This window comes from Cavia porcellus, unplaced genomic scaffold (genome assembly GCF_034190915.1).
Source record: "Cavia porcellus strain 051 isolate PalLab524CR breed Dunkin Hartley unplaced genomic scaffold, mCavPor4.1 scaffold_4, whole genome shotgun sequence".
Classification (NCBI taxonomy): Eukaryota; Metazoa; Chordata; class Mammalia; order Rodentia; family Caviidae; genus Cavia; species Cavia porcellus.
Genome location: NW_026947487.1, coordinates 99,167,203 through 99,179,085, shown reverse-complemented (window position 1 = coordinate 99,179,085; position 11,883 = coordinate 99,167,203). Strand labels below are relative to the sequence as shown.

Genomic DNA, 11,883 nt, shown 5'->3' with positions numbered 1-11,883 from the left:
AAGAAAGAAAGGAAGGAAGGAAGAAGCAAAGAAAGAGAAAAGGAAAGAAATAAAGAAATAAACAAAGAAAGAAAGAAAAAAAGAGAAAAAGAAAGAAAGAGGAAAGGAAATACAGACATCTTCATTTTTTAACCAAAACACACAATTTGCTGTTTTTAAGCTTAAATTCAGTGAATGGGCTGGGGAATTAGCTCAGCGGCATAAGCATTTTCCTGGAAAGTGCGAGGTCATGAGTTCGATCCCTGATACCAAAAAAAAAAAAAAAAAAAAAAGTCTTATGGACTGGGGATTTTAGCTCAGTGGCATAAGCACCTGCCTTGCAAGCATGTGGCCATGAGTTTGATCCCCAGTACAAAAATATAATAATAAAGTAAATTCAATGAATGGTGGGACGGTGGACTTTGGTTGGGGAGAGGTAGGTGAGTTGGAAGGATGGGGTACCCAGGATTGGGATAAATGATAAAGCCTTCTAATAACAAAGAGGAAATACTTTGAGGGAACAAAGAGGTAGATTGAGCACAGTATGGAACCTTTGCACGAAGGGACAAAAATGCATGACACATTTTTATTGGAGGAGCCAAGGTTTAGGGTCAACAATGAGGGAACAAAGAAAATTAATCTCATTATAACAGAAATTAGTGAGAGATCATCAGCAAGTCAGGAGAATTCAGAGAGAATTATGAAATGCATGAGAATGATTCCCTGGACCAAAAATCTCTCAGGGAGACCAGGGACAGGACTCTCTTCTGCTAGATATGTGTGGGTCTTCTAAACCCAAATCATACTAGAAAATAATACCTCCCAAATTACCCTCTTTGCAGATCCACGATGATGAGGTGGCGATGGTCCTCACAATGTATACAGACTCAATGATAATAATAGCAGACTGGAGCACAAAGCCCACCGGGGACTTGCCTGGTTTGCCTGGGCAGCCCCCAACTCACGAGGCAGCATCTCTGTCCAGAACTTCAGCCTATTAGCCTTCAGGGCACGGCCCACAGAAGGTGAGAGATTCAGCTGCAGGTACTGCTCCTCATCATCCAATAGAGGCCAGTAGGGCACCATTGGGGTTCCTGTGGACACACTTGGGCCTTAGTGCCTGATTTCAGTTAACCTAGGCAGCCATGCAGGTCTGAGGACCATGATGAGGAAGGTTCCAGATACAGGTAAGAGAAGACTTTCCATTGGAATGCCCTTCACATGAGCAGGTCACCTCAATCAATTTTCTTCCTTCCTCTTAGACTCAGACTGGACTGTACCCTGTGGCCTCCCTTCCAGATCAGCAAGAAATGAGTGACTTTTCTAAGAAAAACAATCTCTGTTTATGACTTTATGGATGCTCGAGTTGGGAAGCTGTTAGCATGTAATTAAGGACTATATTTAATAATGAGGTCCACCCAGACACAATAAGCCCCTGAGAGGTTCAAGTCCCCTGGGGAGATTGATGTAGGGGCATCATCTCACCCATTTTTGGCAAAGTTGGCCCAATACTTCATCATCCTCCTGCTCAACAGCTTCTCCTCCTCGGTGAAGTTATCTGCAGAGAGGAAGAGGACAGGGGTCTGCTGTCCGATGGTTACTTATCCTGTTGCTCTTAATGTACCACACTCATCACCCAGTTCCTTGACCCTTTAACCAAGAGCCTGGTGCACATCACTCCCAAATAGCATGTAGCAGGCCCTCCACTGACCCAACATGTCCTTCCTCAGGTCAACATCTGCCAGCTGAAATGACCCCAGGGTCATTCCTGCCCTTCTTACTTCTGACATGGGAGAGTCATTCAAGCAATAGCTATGACTTTGAAACTTCTCCAATCCTGTTTACTCATGCTGGACACCATGGTCTGGCAGTTGGAAGAAAGAAAACAGGTTGGAGTGAAAGGGTTTTGATTCTAAGCTCAACATAAGTTTTTGAGCTCTAAGATGGTAGATGTGGTATCTCTTTGAGCCTCCGCTTCCTCATGTAGACAATAACAGCTGTAACTCCTCAAGGACCCAAGCAAACTGCCACCTCTGTTTATAACTTTCAGGGATTAATCACCTTCACTGAGCATCATGGAAGATCCAAATATAAAGGATATCTCATCACCATGGTCAGCCTTTACATAGGATGGTCTGATGTTTTTGAAGAAGCTTGGAGGATACTGGAATTCATAGAAGTAGACAGTGCCATGGGAACCTGGAGAGTGGAGAGGTTGTGACTTGTTGATTCATTACCTTGGAGCTCTCCTGCCTCATCCTTATGATAAGAGAGCTGGGCCCCAAACTAGGATCAGTTTGGAAGCAATAAAGCAGGGTACAGAAACCTAGGCAGGAGCAAAGGTGTGGAAAGGGCCTTGGACCTCCCAATTGAGTAGTTTGGGCAAATCACTGTGTGTTACTTTCCTCAGTCCCCTCACCTGTACAGTTATTAGACACAGCTGAGTTAGATAGAAACTAATAGGCAATCTGAGAGGCCCTCAAGAGAGTCAGTGTGGAATATGAGACTTCTACATTAAATTTGTGGTTGAGGGTAAATGTGAAGAAAGCCAGGCCTCAAGATAAAGATTTGATGGGCAGGTCAGCAACTCTCTCTAGAGATCAGTAGCAGTTTCGGATTACAGTATAATTAGCATCACCTGGTCTAGTGAGCACAGGAAGCTCATCAGACACATAGGTGGATGACCAAAAAAAAAGATCTGGACTCACATAACTATTCCTTTTCAGGAATACCTTTGTTCTTTCTATGTTAGGTAAGCTAAAGTTAATGATGCTCAACACACATCCTTGTTATGTGTGATTCATCCCTATTGGATCAATATTAGCTCATAGTGACTATCATATTATTACCCCATAGGTTTATTTTAGTTTGACCCATAACTACTCATGATGGGATTTTGCTGCATAAAATATCCTTTGACAATGAACCTCAGTGGCAACTCACATTCAGGACCCCTTATGTCTCCCAGAAGTTTCTCTCAATAAATATTTCCTACTCTTAACTTCCTTTGTCCTCAATATTCATTCTTCACTATCAGAAGACATGAACTGCATATAGCTGGCAAATTACAGGTTGGGAATTATTTTTGCTGTAGTCCTGTGATTAAGATATCTGTCTCTTACACTTGCAATGAGGAATGTTTTTTATTAGTACATTTTAGTTATATGGATTATTAGGTTTCATTTTGGCATTTTCATACATATACAAAACATACTTTGTTGACTTCCCACCAATTGTGTCTGTCAAATTTTTCTTCCCTGATATGTGATTACCTTAATCTTCTCTACTAGTCATCCTTATACTTTCAGCAGAATTTTTTTAGTCGAGGGACATCAAATGCATGACAATCATGTCTCATTTACAGATGTACTCACGCTGAAAACGTGCTACTTGGAGTGCAGGTATCACGAAGATGAAGTCCCCAATCATCTCATGGAACTGTATTTTCAGGGTCTGGGGGTCCTCGTTGTCTCCCATGTACTCTTCCATCACCAAGTCTCCAAACTTAGAAGGCAGATTCTAGACCAGGAGAAGCATGGAGAGCCAGGTTAGGCAGATTTCAGGACAGGGATGCGCAGTAGTTCCAAGTAGGACAATTGAGCATGGAATGGGACCAGGAGTGTAGAAAATAGTCAATCTGTGGGATAACCCCACCCACAGACACAGACAGTTGTAGTTCTGCCTTTCTTTTGGGGGTGGCTACATGGAAAGGAAAGTGGAGGAAAGTGTTTCACTGGAACAGGAACCCAGGAGCCTCACCATCTCTGCTGACATGGTCTGCAGAACAGCCTTTAGGGTTGCTCTATCCATGTCCTGCAAGCCTGGGGAACGCTGCATCTGGGTGTGGGAGGGATGAAGTATGAGATCGTGAGTGTAGGTCTATAACCGTGAGGTCGTAGGAACTCCTCTAGCCTGATTATACTCCCCAAATATCATGTGGACTCACCATGGGGAGCAGCCAGCCATACTCATCATTGTTGGCACCAATGATGCTGGGAACAGGTCGAAAATCAGCAGAGGCCAGGAGCTCCTGGGGGTGCCTGGGCAGGAAAACCCCATCTACTACAGCAGCAATGATGTCGAAATTCTGAGGAGGAATTAAAGGTAAATGATCAAGGCAAGCATTATGCATATTCTCTGGAACAGTGATTTACTTCCACTCTTTTCTATTTCAGCCTAGGATGCTGATCCCACCCCATGATAAACCGTGCTAGGCTTGGCATATCTGGCCCTCATTTCTCATATACTGCTCTGTAGATAACAAGATATGAAGAAGAGAGTATTAGTCCAAAGCAATAGGGAGTGTCCCTCCCATCCACCATAAATCTCTTCCACCACACCTGGAAACATTCAGCCTGACCTTTATAATAGCCAGCATTTCTTCTTTACTCTTCTCTCTCAGGCAGCTCACCAGGGCATCTGAGTCTATCTGCCCACAGCCAGACAGGCTGGCCACCTTCTGTAAATGGATTAGAGAGAGCCAGTTCATACTCTATGGCATGGAAAGAGGGGCCCAAGGAACATGTTGAGTTCAAATGACCCCCCCAAATTTCCAAGGATATCATACATAGATGTCTGCAGGTGTGAAATTGTTCCAACTTCTCTTTTTCTCAAAGTTCCCAGCCAGAGGGGCAATTCTACTTGCTTACATGGTTTTGACAGTGACGGGTGTCTTGGGGTACAACTTTCTCAGTCATAGAATATACCCCGCCTCTCTGAGGCAGAGGTGTGTGAATTCTGATCCTTGGAAACTCACCAATTCCCAGAAAATCAACAGTTCTCAGGGCACCTTAATTTCCCTTCTGCCCCCTGCACAGACAGAGCATCATCAGCTCTGAAGATGAAGGGAGAGGCTGGGGCATTTGAGCAACTCACCTCAGTGACAGCCTTAGAGGAGTTGGTGAGCAGGCTGGGTGCTACAGCTGTCCCACTCTCCATGATGGCACCACGGAATAGTCCTCGGGACAATGGGGACACGACAAGGGAAGACACACTTGTGCCACCAGCAGACTGGCCAAAAATGGTGACACAGTCAGGGTTGCCTCCAAAGTGGAAGATATTCTGTTGCACCCAGCGTAGGGCGGCCACTTGGTCCAGGTAGCCCCAGTTGCCAGTGGCATGCTGGTCTCCAGTGCTGAGAATTATCAAGGACAATGTTCACAGGCCTGTCCTGACTCTGCTCACTTCCCATTTCCTAAGTCAACTTCAGGCTCACCTGAAGAAGCCCAGGACACCCAGGCGATACTGGATAGTGACAACTATCACGTTCTCAGAAGCGACTAGTTTGGATCCATCAAACTCAGAAGCCATGCCTGTAACCAGTGCACCTCCATGGATCCATACCATCACCTGCAAAGTAAAGAGAGATGCAGTGTGTTCTCTCCCAGCTCACATCCATCTGAGGAGCCCATAAACTGTCCATTGCTTTGACTGTGCATCTACGTGCACTGACATAGGTCCAATAGCACATCATCTCCTGGGCCAAGGCAATCATGTCAACTTCAATTCACTAGATCAGGACTCTCAGAGTTTACCATTAACCCCTTGATGGCAAGGCTCCTCTCTTATTACATCAAACTCTCCCAAAAGAAAAACAAATTGTTTTTTTCTGGCTTTTCCAATAGAAAATTAATCAACAGTGTAATCTCATTACCACAGCCTATAAACCATGGCTGAAATATTGGGGATATTAAGCTGCAGCTCTTGCACACAAAAAGGGTTCTCTTGGACACAAATCCCTAATCTATGGCAAGAGCTATGGGTCCATGATCCACCATGCAGCACTCAGTCTCCCAGCCTGGGTGAGAAGGGTCTGGGTGACAAGGATTTCTTGGGTCCCCTATGGAAAGGCTGTTCATTAGGATCTACATTATAGCAAAAGTCAGACTGATACTACTCCTCCTTCTAATCTTTTCTCACGGGAGTCTCTCTCTCTCTCTCTCTCTCTCTCTCTCTCTCTCTCTCTCTCTTTGTCTGCATGTGTGTGTGCTTGTATGTCTGTTGCTCAGACTTGGAAGTTGAAGCCTTGGACTTGTTATGCAAATGGTGTTCCACTTCTGGGCTTGGAGACAAAGGTCTTCACATGAGCCAGCTATCCGTGGTCTGACACTCACTGGCAGGTTAGAACTCTTGTTGGCATAGGCAGGTGTGTAGATGTTGAGGTATAAGCAGTCCTCTGACACTGGGATGGCACGCAGGTTCTGAGTGAACAGCATCAGAGCTCCTGAATTCATTATATCATTTTGCAGACACCTGGTGAAAATGGCAGACACTTAGTGGAGTGGTTGTACAGTGACATAAACCAAACTGATTTGCTCACGTCTACCCTCAGTATCCTATCCCCTCAGATGCCTTGCCACACATCATTTTGCTCTCAAGGCCATGTCAATCAAACCACAGGCCACAGTGCAGCTGAGATTTTCAAGAACTTCTCATACTTGATGAGGTCCTGGTATCCCACTACTACTGAGGCTGAGATATGGTGACTACTAAGTGTCTCCTTGGGCATTGGATATGGCTGATGAGATTTGTCAATTTTCTCTATAAACATGTGGTTCAGGAATAGATGAAGATGTCCCAAATAGATACTGTAGGTGAGAATGCAGGTTACTTTTCCAAAGAAGAATAATAGAACGTACTCTGTGCTAAGATTACACTACTCATCCCTCCACCTCCTTCTTTCCCTGGAAAGAGCACTTGGCCTTGGCAGCAGGCACAGTGATTCTGGGTGGTGGGCTCCCTAACAATTAAAACTGCTGCCCCCTCAGGCATGTGTAGTGTCTGATGCATTAGCTGGAATTGCTACAGAGTTCATAGACCAACCCAAGTCTGTCCAAGAATCACCTCATCTGGAGGCACAGAATTCTTGGCATCATTCAAATCTGGGCAGAGCCATGTCTCTGATTCATTTTTTGGACCTGAGTTAATGTTCAGCTCCGTAGCCAGGACCTGTCAAAATTTCTTCTCCCTTTTAAACCACACACATTCATTATGGAAACCCTCCCCAAAATGGAGTAAATTGGGTTGTGGGGTTTAGATATAATCCCACTGGAGTCTGACCATGAGCTCAGAGTTCCTCAACTCTCCCCAGGGCCTGAATTTCCCCAGCTCCTCAGAGGGATTACTTGGCAGGATAGGAAGTTCCATCCCTCACACCATTCCAGGGCTCTGGGGACTCTGGAGGTGCAAAGCGCAGCAGTCCTACAGGTGGCTTTGCAAAGGGAATTCCCAGGAAGATGTAGACTCCCACGTTGCTGTCATTCACATGCACAAGGCTGCCCCGCACCTGCCCTGTGTGTGTGGTCCGGATGGGGTTGGCAGAGTCCTGGGCTGTAGGCAGAGAAATGCACATCAGTGTTGGGTCTGCTCAGTCAGCTCCTCCCACACTAAGCTGCCATTATCAGCTCAGCCTTGTTAAGCAACCCTGATCCATAAACAGTCTTCACAAGTATCCAACTGTCACATCCATCCCATCCAAAGGCTGCAGACACTAGGCCTGACTCAAACAATCCCACAAGGTGCACTCAGGCTTACTGGGGCTTAGAATAGACTTTCAGCCCTAGAACCATGTAGCAAAGGCTCTCTCAGACTGATGGGGTGGAAATTACCATTGAATTAATCCTGCTATGTGTCTGGAGAGACCAGAAATCAACTGCAAAGTCTCCCATCCTCGGGGAACCTACACTTGAGGTGACATGACATAAAAACAGTATGCTCCTTTCAGGGAGAGATACGATCAGGAGTTCTAGGAGAGACACAAATCTGTCACTGGTTTGCCTGAAGCTCAAAGGCAGGAAGCAATCGATTGTTACAGAAAGGTTGAGATAGAGCACAGCTGTGTTAGTCCTGATTAAAAATGGATGATGGACACAGTGTTAGTTAATTCTTCTCTCTACATGAGACTAGTGCTGGGCTCTCTGGTCGGCCTGGATCTGCTCTGTGCCTTGGGATACAGGAAGTTGTCTCTACACCAGTCTCCAGCTGTTGTCTTCTCCATCAGTTGGCACCAGCTTGCTGCACCCTCCTGCTGTCTCAGATTCTTCCTCTGCCAAATGTGTCAGACATGGATGGAATTTCTGAAGAAAACTTTATAAACACGACAAACCTCCTGGGGAGCTAAAGCTTCCCACGTCTATCTGGTCCTCATGGATCAGCACATCTGATAGCACTTTGGACCAGACAGGGCACTCTGGCAGCACTTTTTCATGTAAGTAATGCACTTCTCTCCCTGTCTACAAAAGATGCTTTGCCAGCTGGTATCTTTGTCCATGTAATTGACCAAAGGCTATGATCTGACCCTTGCTGATCTCTGACCACGAAATCTGATGTTAATGTGTATTGCAGCACAGGACAAACACACATCAACAATAAATGTGCTCTTAGCCATAAATGTGCTCGTTCATTCTCCAGTGATTTCCAGGGAAGTTAACTGGTCTTGGAAAACACAAAAGTCCCTGGCTATCATATCTGAAAGCTGAACTGAGATACCACTGGATCCCTCATTCTAGCAATGGACTCTGAGGACCCTTATCAGGAGCTAATGTCAGGAAGGTTTCATGTTAGGGTTTGTTTGCAACATTTGACCTTCTGACCAAAGGTTACAGGTGTAGGGTAGACCTAAAGATCCCTGACTCTTGGCCAGTGCAATCTGTGCAGGAAGTGTCCTACTCTTTCTCCCCTGTGGCATACTCAGCCAGGTTTTCTTTCTTTACTGTGCTGGCCAGAGTCTTGGAGGGCACCAGAACATCCAGGCAGGATGATTTGCCCAAACTCACTGATAGATCCTGTTTGAATAGTCTTTGGCTTAGCCTTGTGTTTAGCATAACTGAAGGTCCATACGAGGACACAGAAATGCCCAATTTTGTCCCATATAAACATGGTTCTTTCAAAGGGACAATTAAGATCATAGTTTTCAATACTGACCCAAGACTGCCTGAGAATAAATGTGTACACTTCTACTTGGTTTTCACCTAAAAGACCACAAACTCAACCCTTTCATTTCCTGGGCTTCTTCCTCCTGACATGATGGACATATAACACTACTGCATAAGGGGGCTTTCTCTTCCTCAATGCAAGCATTGTGAAGGAGCCCAGGCAACCAACAAGTACACTGGAGCAGGGGAGAAACAGTAGGACACTTTTTGCCCAGATTTCCCAGGCCAAGAGTTAGGGATCTTTAGGTCTACCCTACACCTGAAACCTTTGGTCAGAAAGTCAAAGGTTGTAGACACACCCTACACATGGAACCATCCTGAAATCAGTTCCTGATAAGGGTCCTCAGAGTCCGTTGCCAGACTGAGGGATCCAGTGGCTGCTCAGTTCAGCGTTCAGATGTGGTAGCCAGGGACATTTGTGTCTCCCAAGGTTTGTTAACATGCCTGGAAATCACTGGAGAATGAAAGAACACATTTATGGCTAAGAAGATGTCCAAGTTCTGATAGTGCTTAAAAGTGGATGATGTGTACATAATGTTTGTTAGCTCTTCAGTACCTTGGACGAAGGCTGTGCATATGTGGCTCGGCACTGATCATTCTGGGGTCTCAGGATGCAGGGAGATGGCCAATCAGACCTACAAGTCCCTGCTTTTCTCTTCCTCAAAGGGTGGAATCACCTTGGTCCCAGCCTCTCGCTGTCACAGTTTCTTGCTCTGCAGAATGTGGCACATCTTGGCCATATTTCATATGAAAGAGCTAAACACCCCAAAACTTCATGGTGAACAAATTCTCCCTTCCCCATCAGATGCCCCTGAACCAACAAGTCTAATGAACTTGGTACAGATGGGGACAGCAGAGCAGCCATTCACAGACCATATCAGGCCGGTTTAGCCCATCATTCCACATCTAAAGATGCACTTCTTCACCAGCTTACACATGATGCCTTGCCAGAAGACACATTGAATGCTCTGTGGCCACCACACACTGATGCCTGGTGCATGTTAGAGCACAGGATAAAGCCTAGTGCAATGTGCCTGCTGGGAGACAGAGTTTATCTGCAACGCTGCATCATGGAAGAGGAAGATATTCCTGGTAAGAGTGTGAGATGTCCTTCATGTTAGTAGAAGAGGAAACCCAAAACCAGAGATCACAAACTTGAGTTTATAACCACTTGGGTGAAAACCAAGAACAACTGCACATCAGTGTATTTAGGCACAGTCTTGGACACAATGTGGAAGACATTGAGCCCTCAATGGTCCTGATGAGGACCTAAGTTTAAATGAGACAGATAAGAGTGGGCCCCAGCCCAGTACCCTCTTATGGCTCCTCAGTGACACTGAAGGAACATAAATCCAAGTCAAAGATGTAAACAGAAGCCATAGGTGAGGCAGAACAGATCTTCTGGCCTGGAAATGCTAGTGCCTTCCAAAGGCAAGGTCAATAGCAGATAAGGGAGGAAGCTGGGCAGAAGGTTGAGATAATGAGGGTTCCTTTGTGGGCAGATTGCACTGGGAAAGGGTGGGGGAGATCATCCCACACCAGGAGTCTCTGGGTCAGATGGTCAGGCTGCAAACACACCCAGCACACAGAGCCCTCTCAACATCAGCTCTTGATAAGTGGCCTAAGACTACCTGACTGTGATAGATCAGACCACCTTTGCTCTGGCAACCAATCAATGCCCTTGCTCCATGTCAAGGACCTGAGGTGAAGGGACCCAGGAACCTCTCAGCTCAGCTTTGGATGTGATGCCCAAGGGCTTCTGTGTCCTTTAGGACCTGTTATTTTACCTTTGTAGAATAGTAGGGCACTTTTCTGGCTAAGAGAGTATTACGCTCAGACAAATGGCTGTGGGAAGTTACTGCTTTCATTTTTGCTACACCAGAGAGGCAGGGAAAGCTAGCCTCTCCCCACCACCACCACACACACACACACACACACAAGGGAAATGTCCTGAATCCCTCCCATCTCCAAAGCCACCACCTGACCATGTATGCTCCTTAGCCATCCTCTGATTGGACTTCTCTTTGGTGTTGGGTGTCATCAGGCAGTCTTGACCCTCTCTGTGCTTCTGTGACCCATCTTAGGGGCTTGGTTTGGAACATTTTTTGGGGCACACACTGGCATCTGCCATCTCCACCAACTTCTCCCTCCCAGGCACTTCTCTCCCACCTCACTCCCATCCAACACTGCGTTCTCAGACTCTGTTACTGCAGTACCTGGAATCTTCTGCAAGAGTCTCACCTTGGCCTGGATGTAGAATTAAGAGCCCACAGGCCATAGTGCTGATCAGGGTAAGAAGGTGGTCCAGCTGCATCATCAGGTTGCCTTTGTTTTTGTTTTTGTTTTGTTGCTGGAGGCTGCATTCACCCACAGGTATCCTTGGAAAGGAGTCCTGCCCAAAGTGGAATTTGAACCCTACAGAGAGAAGGTGGGGCTTCTGGTAGGCCAGGTGGGTATTACAGGAGCAGCACTGATTGGGCAGAGGTTACACAATGCCAGTGGCCAGCATGCAGAACATGGCCACCTCCCTTCAGCCTCAGCCATTAAAAACATTTTTGTATTAGAACATATTTGCCATTCATAATGAACACATTCATTGTGGTTGTTATAGAATTCAGAAGTGAATCACTCAGCACCTGGGCTCTCCTTTGTTGGTTTTTTTTTAATTACTTTTTTAATTTCATTGACTTATATTGGATTATTTAGGAATTTATATCTTCTTGATTCAGCTTTGGTAATTCATATGTATCTAGAAATCTGTCCATTTCTTTTGAGTTTTCAGTCTCAAAGTAGGTCATGATGATGTTCTGGATTTCTGCGGTATCTGTGGGATTTCATCCTATTCATTTGTAATTGTATGGCTGTCAGTCTGTTCTTTCCTTCTTTTGGTAAGATTTGTCTCTTTTGTTTAATATTTGCAAAACCAACTCTTTGATTCCTTGATTCTTTGTACTGTTTTCTTAATCTCAAT

General features: G+C 45.5%; 1 pseudogene; it reads right to left on the bottom strand.

Moving 5' to 3' along the window:
• Positions 1-531: 531 nt before the first annotated feature.
• Positions 532-11,226, bottom strand: LOC100723931 (pyrethroid hydrolase Ces2e-like; annotated as a pseudogene).
• Between the last annotated feature and the right edge of the window lie 657 nt (positions 11,227-11,883).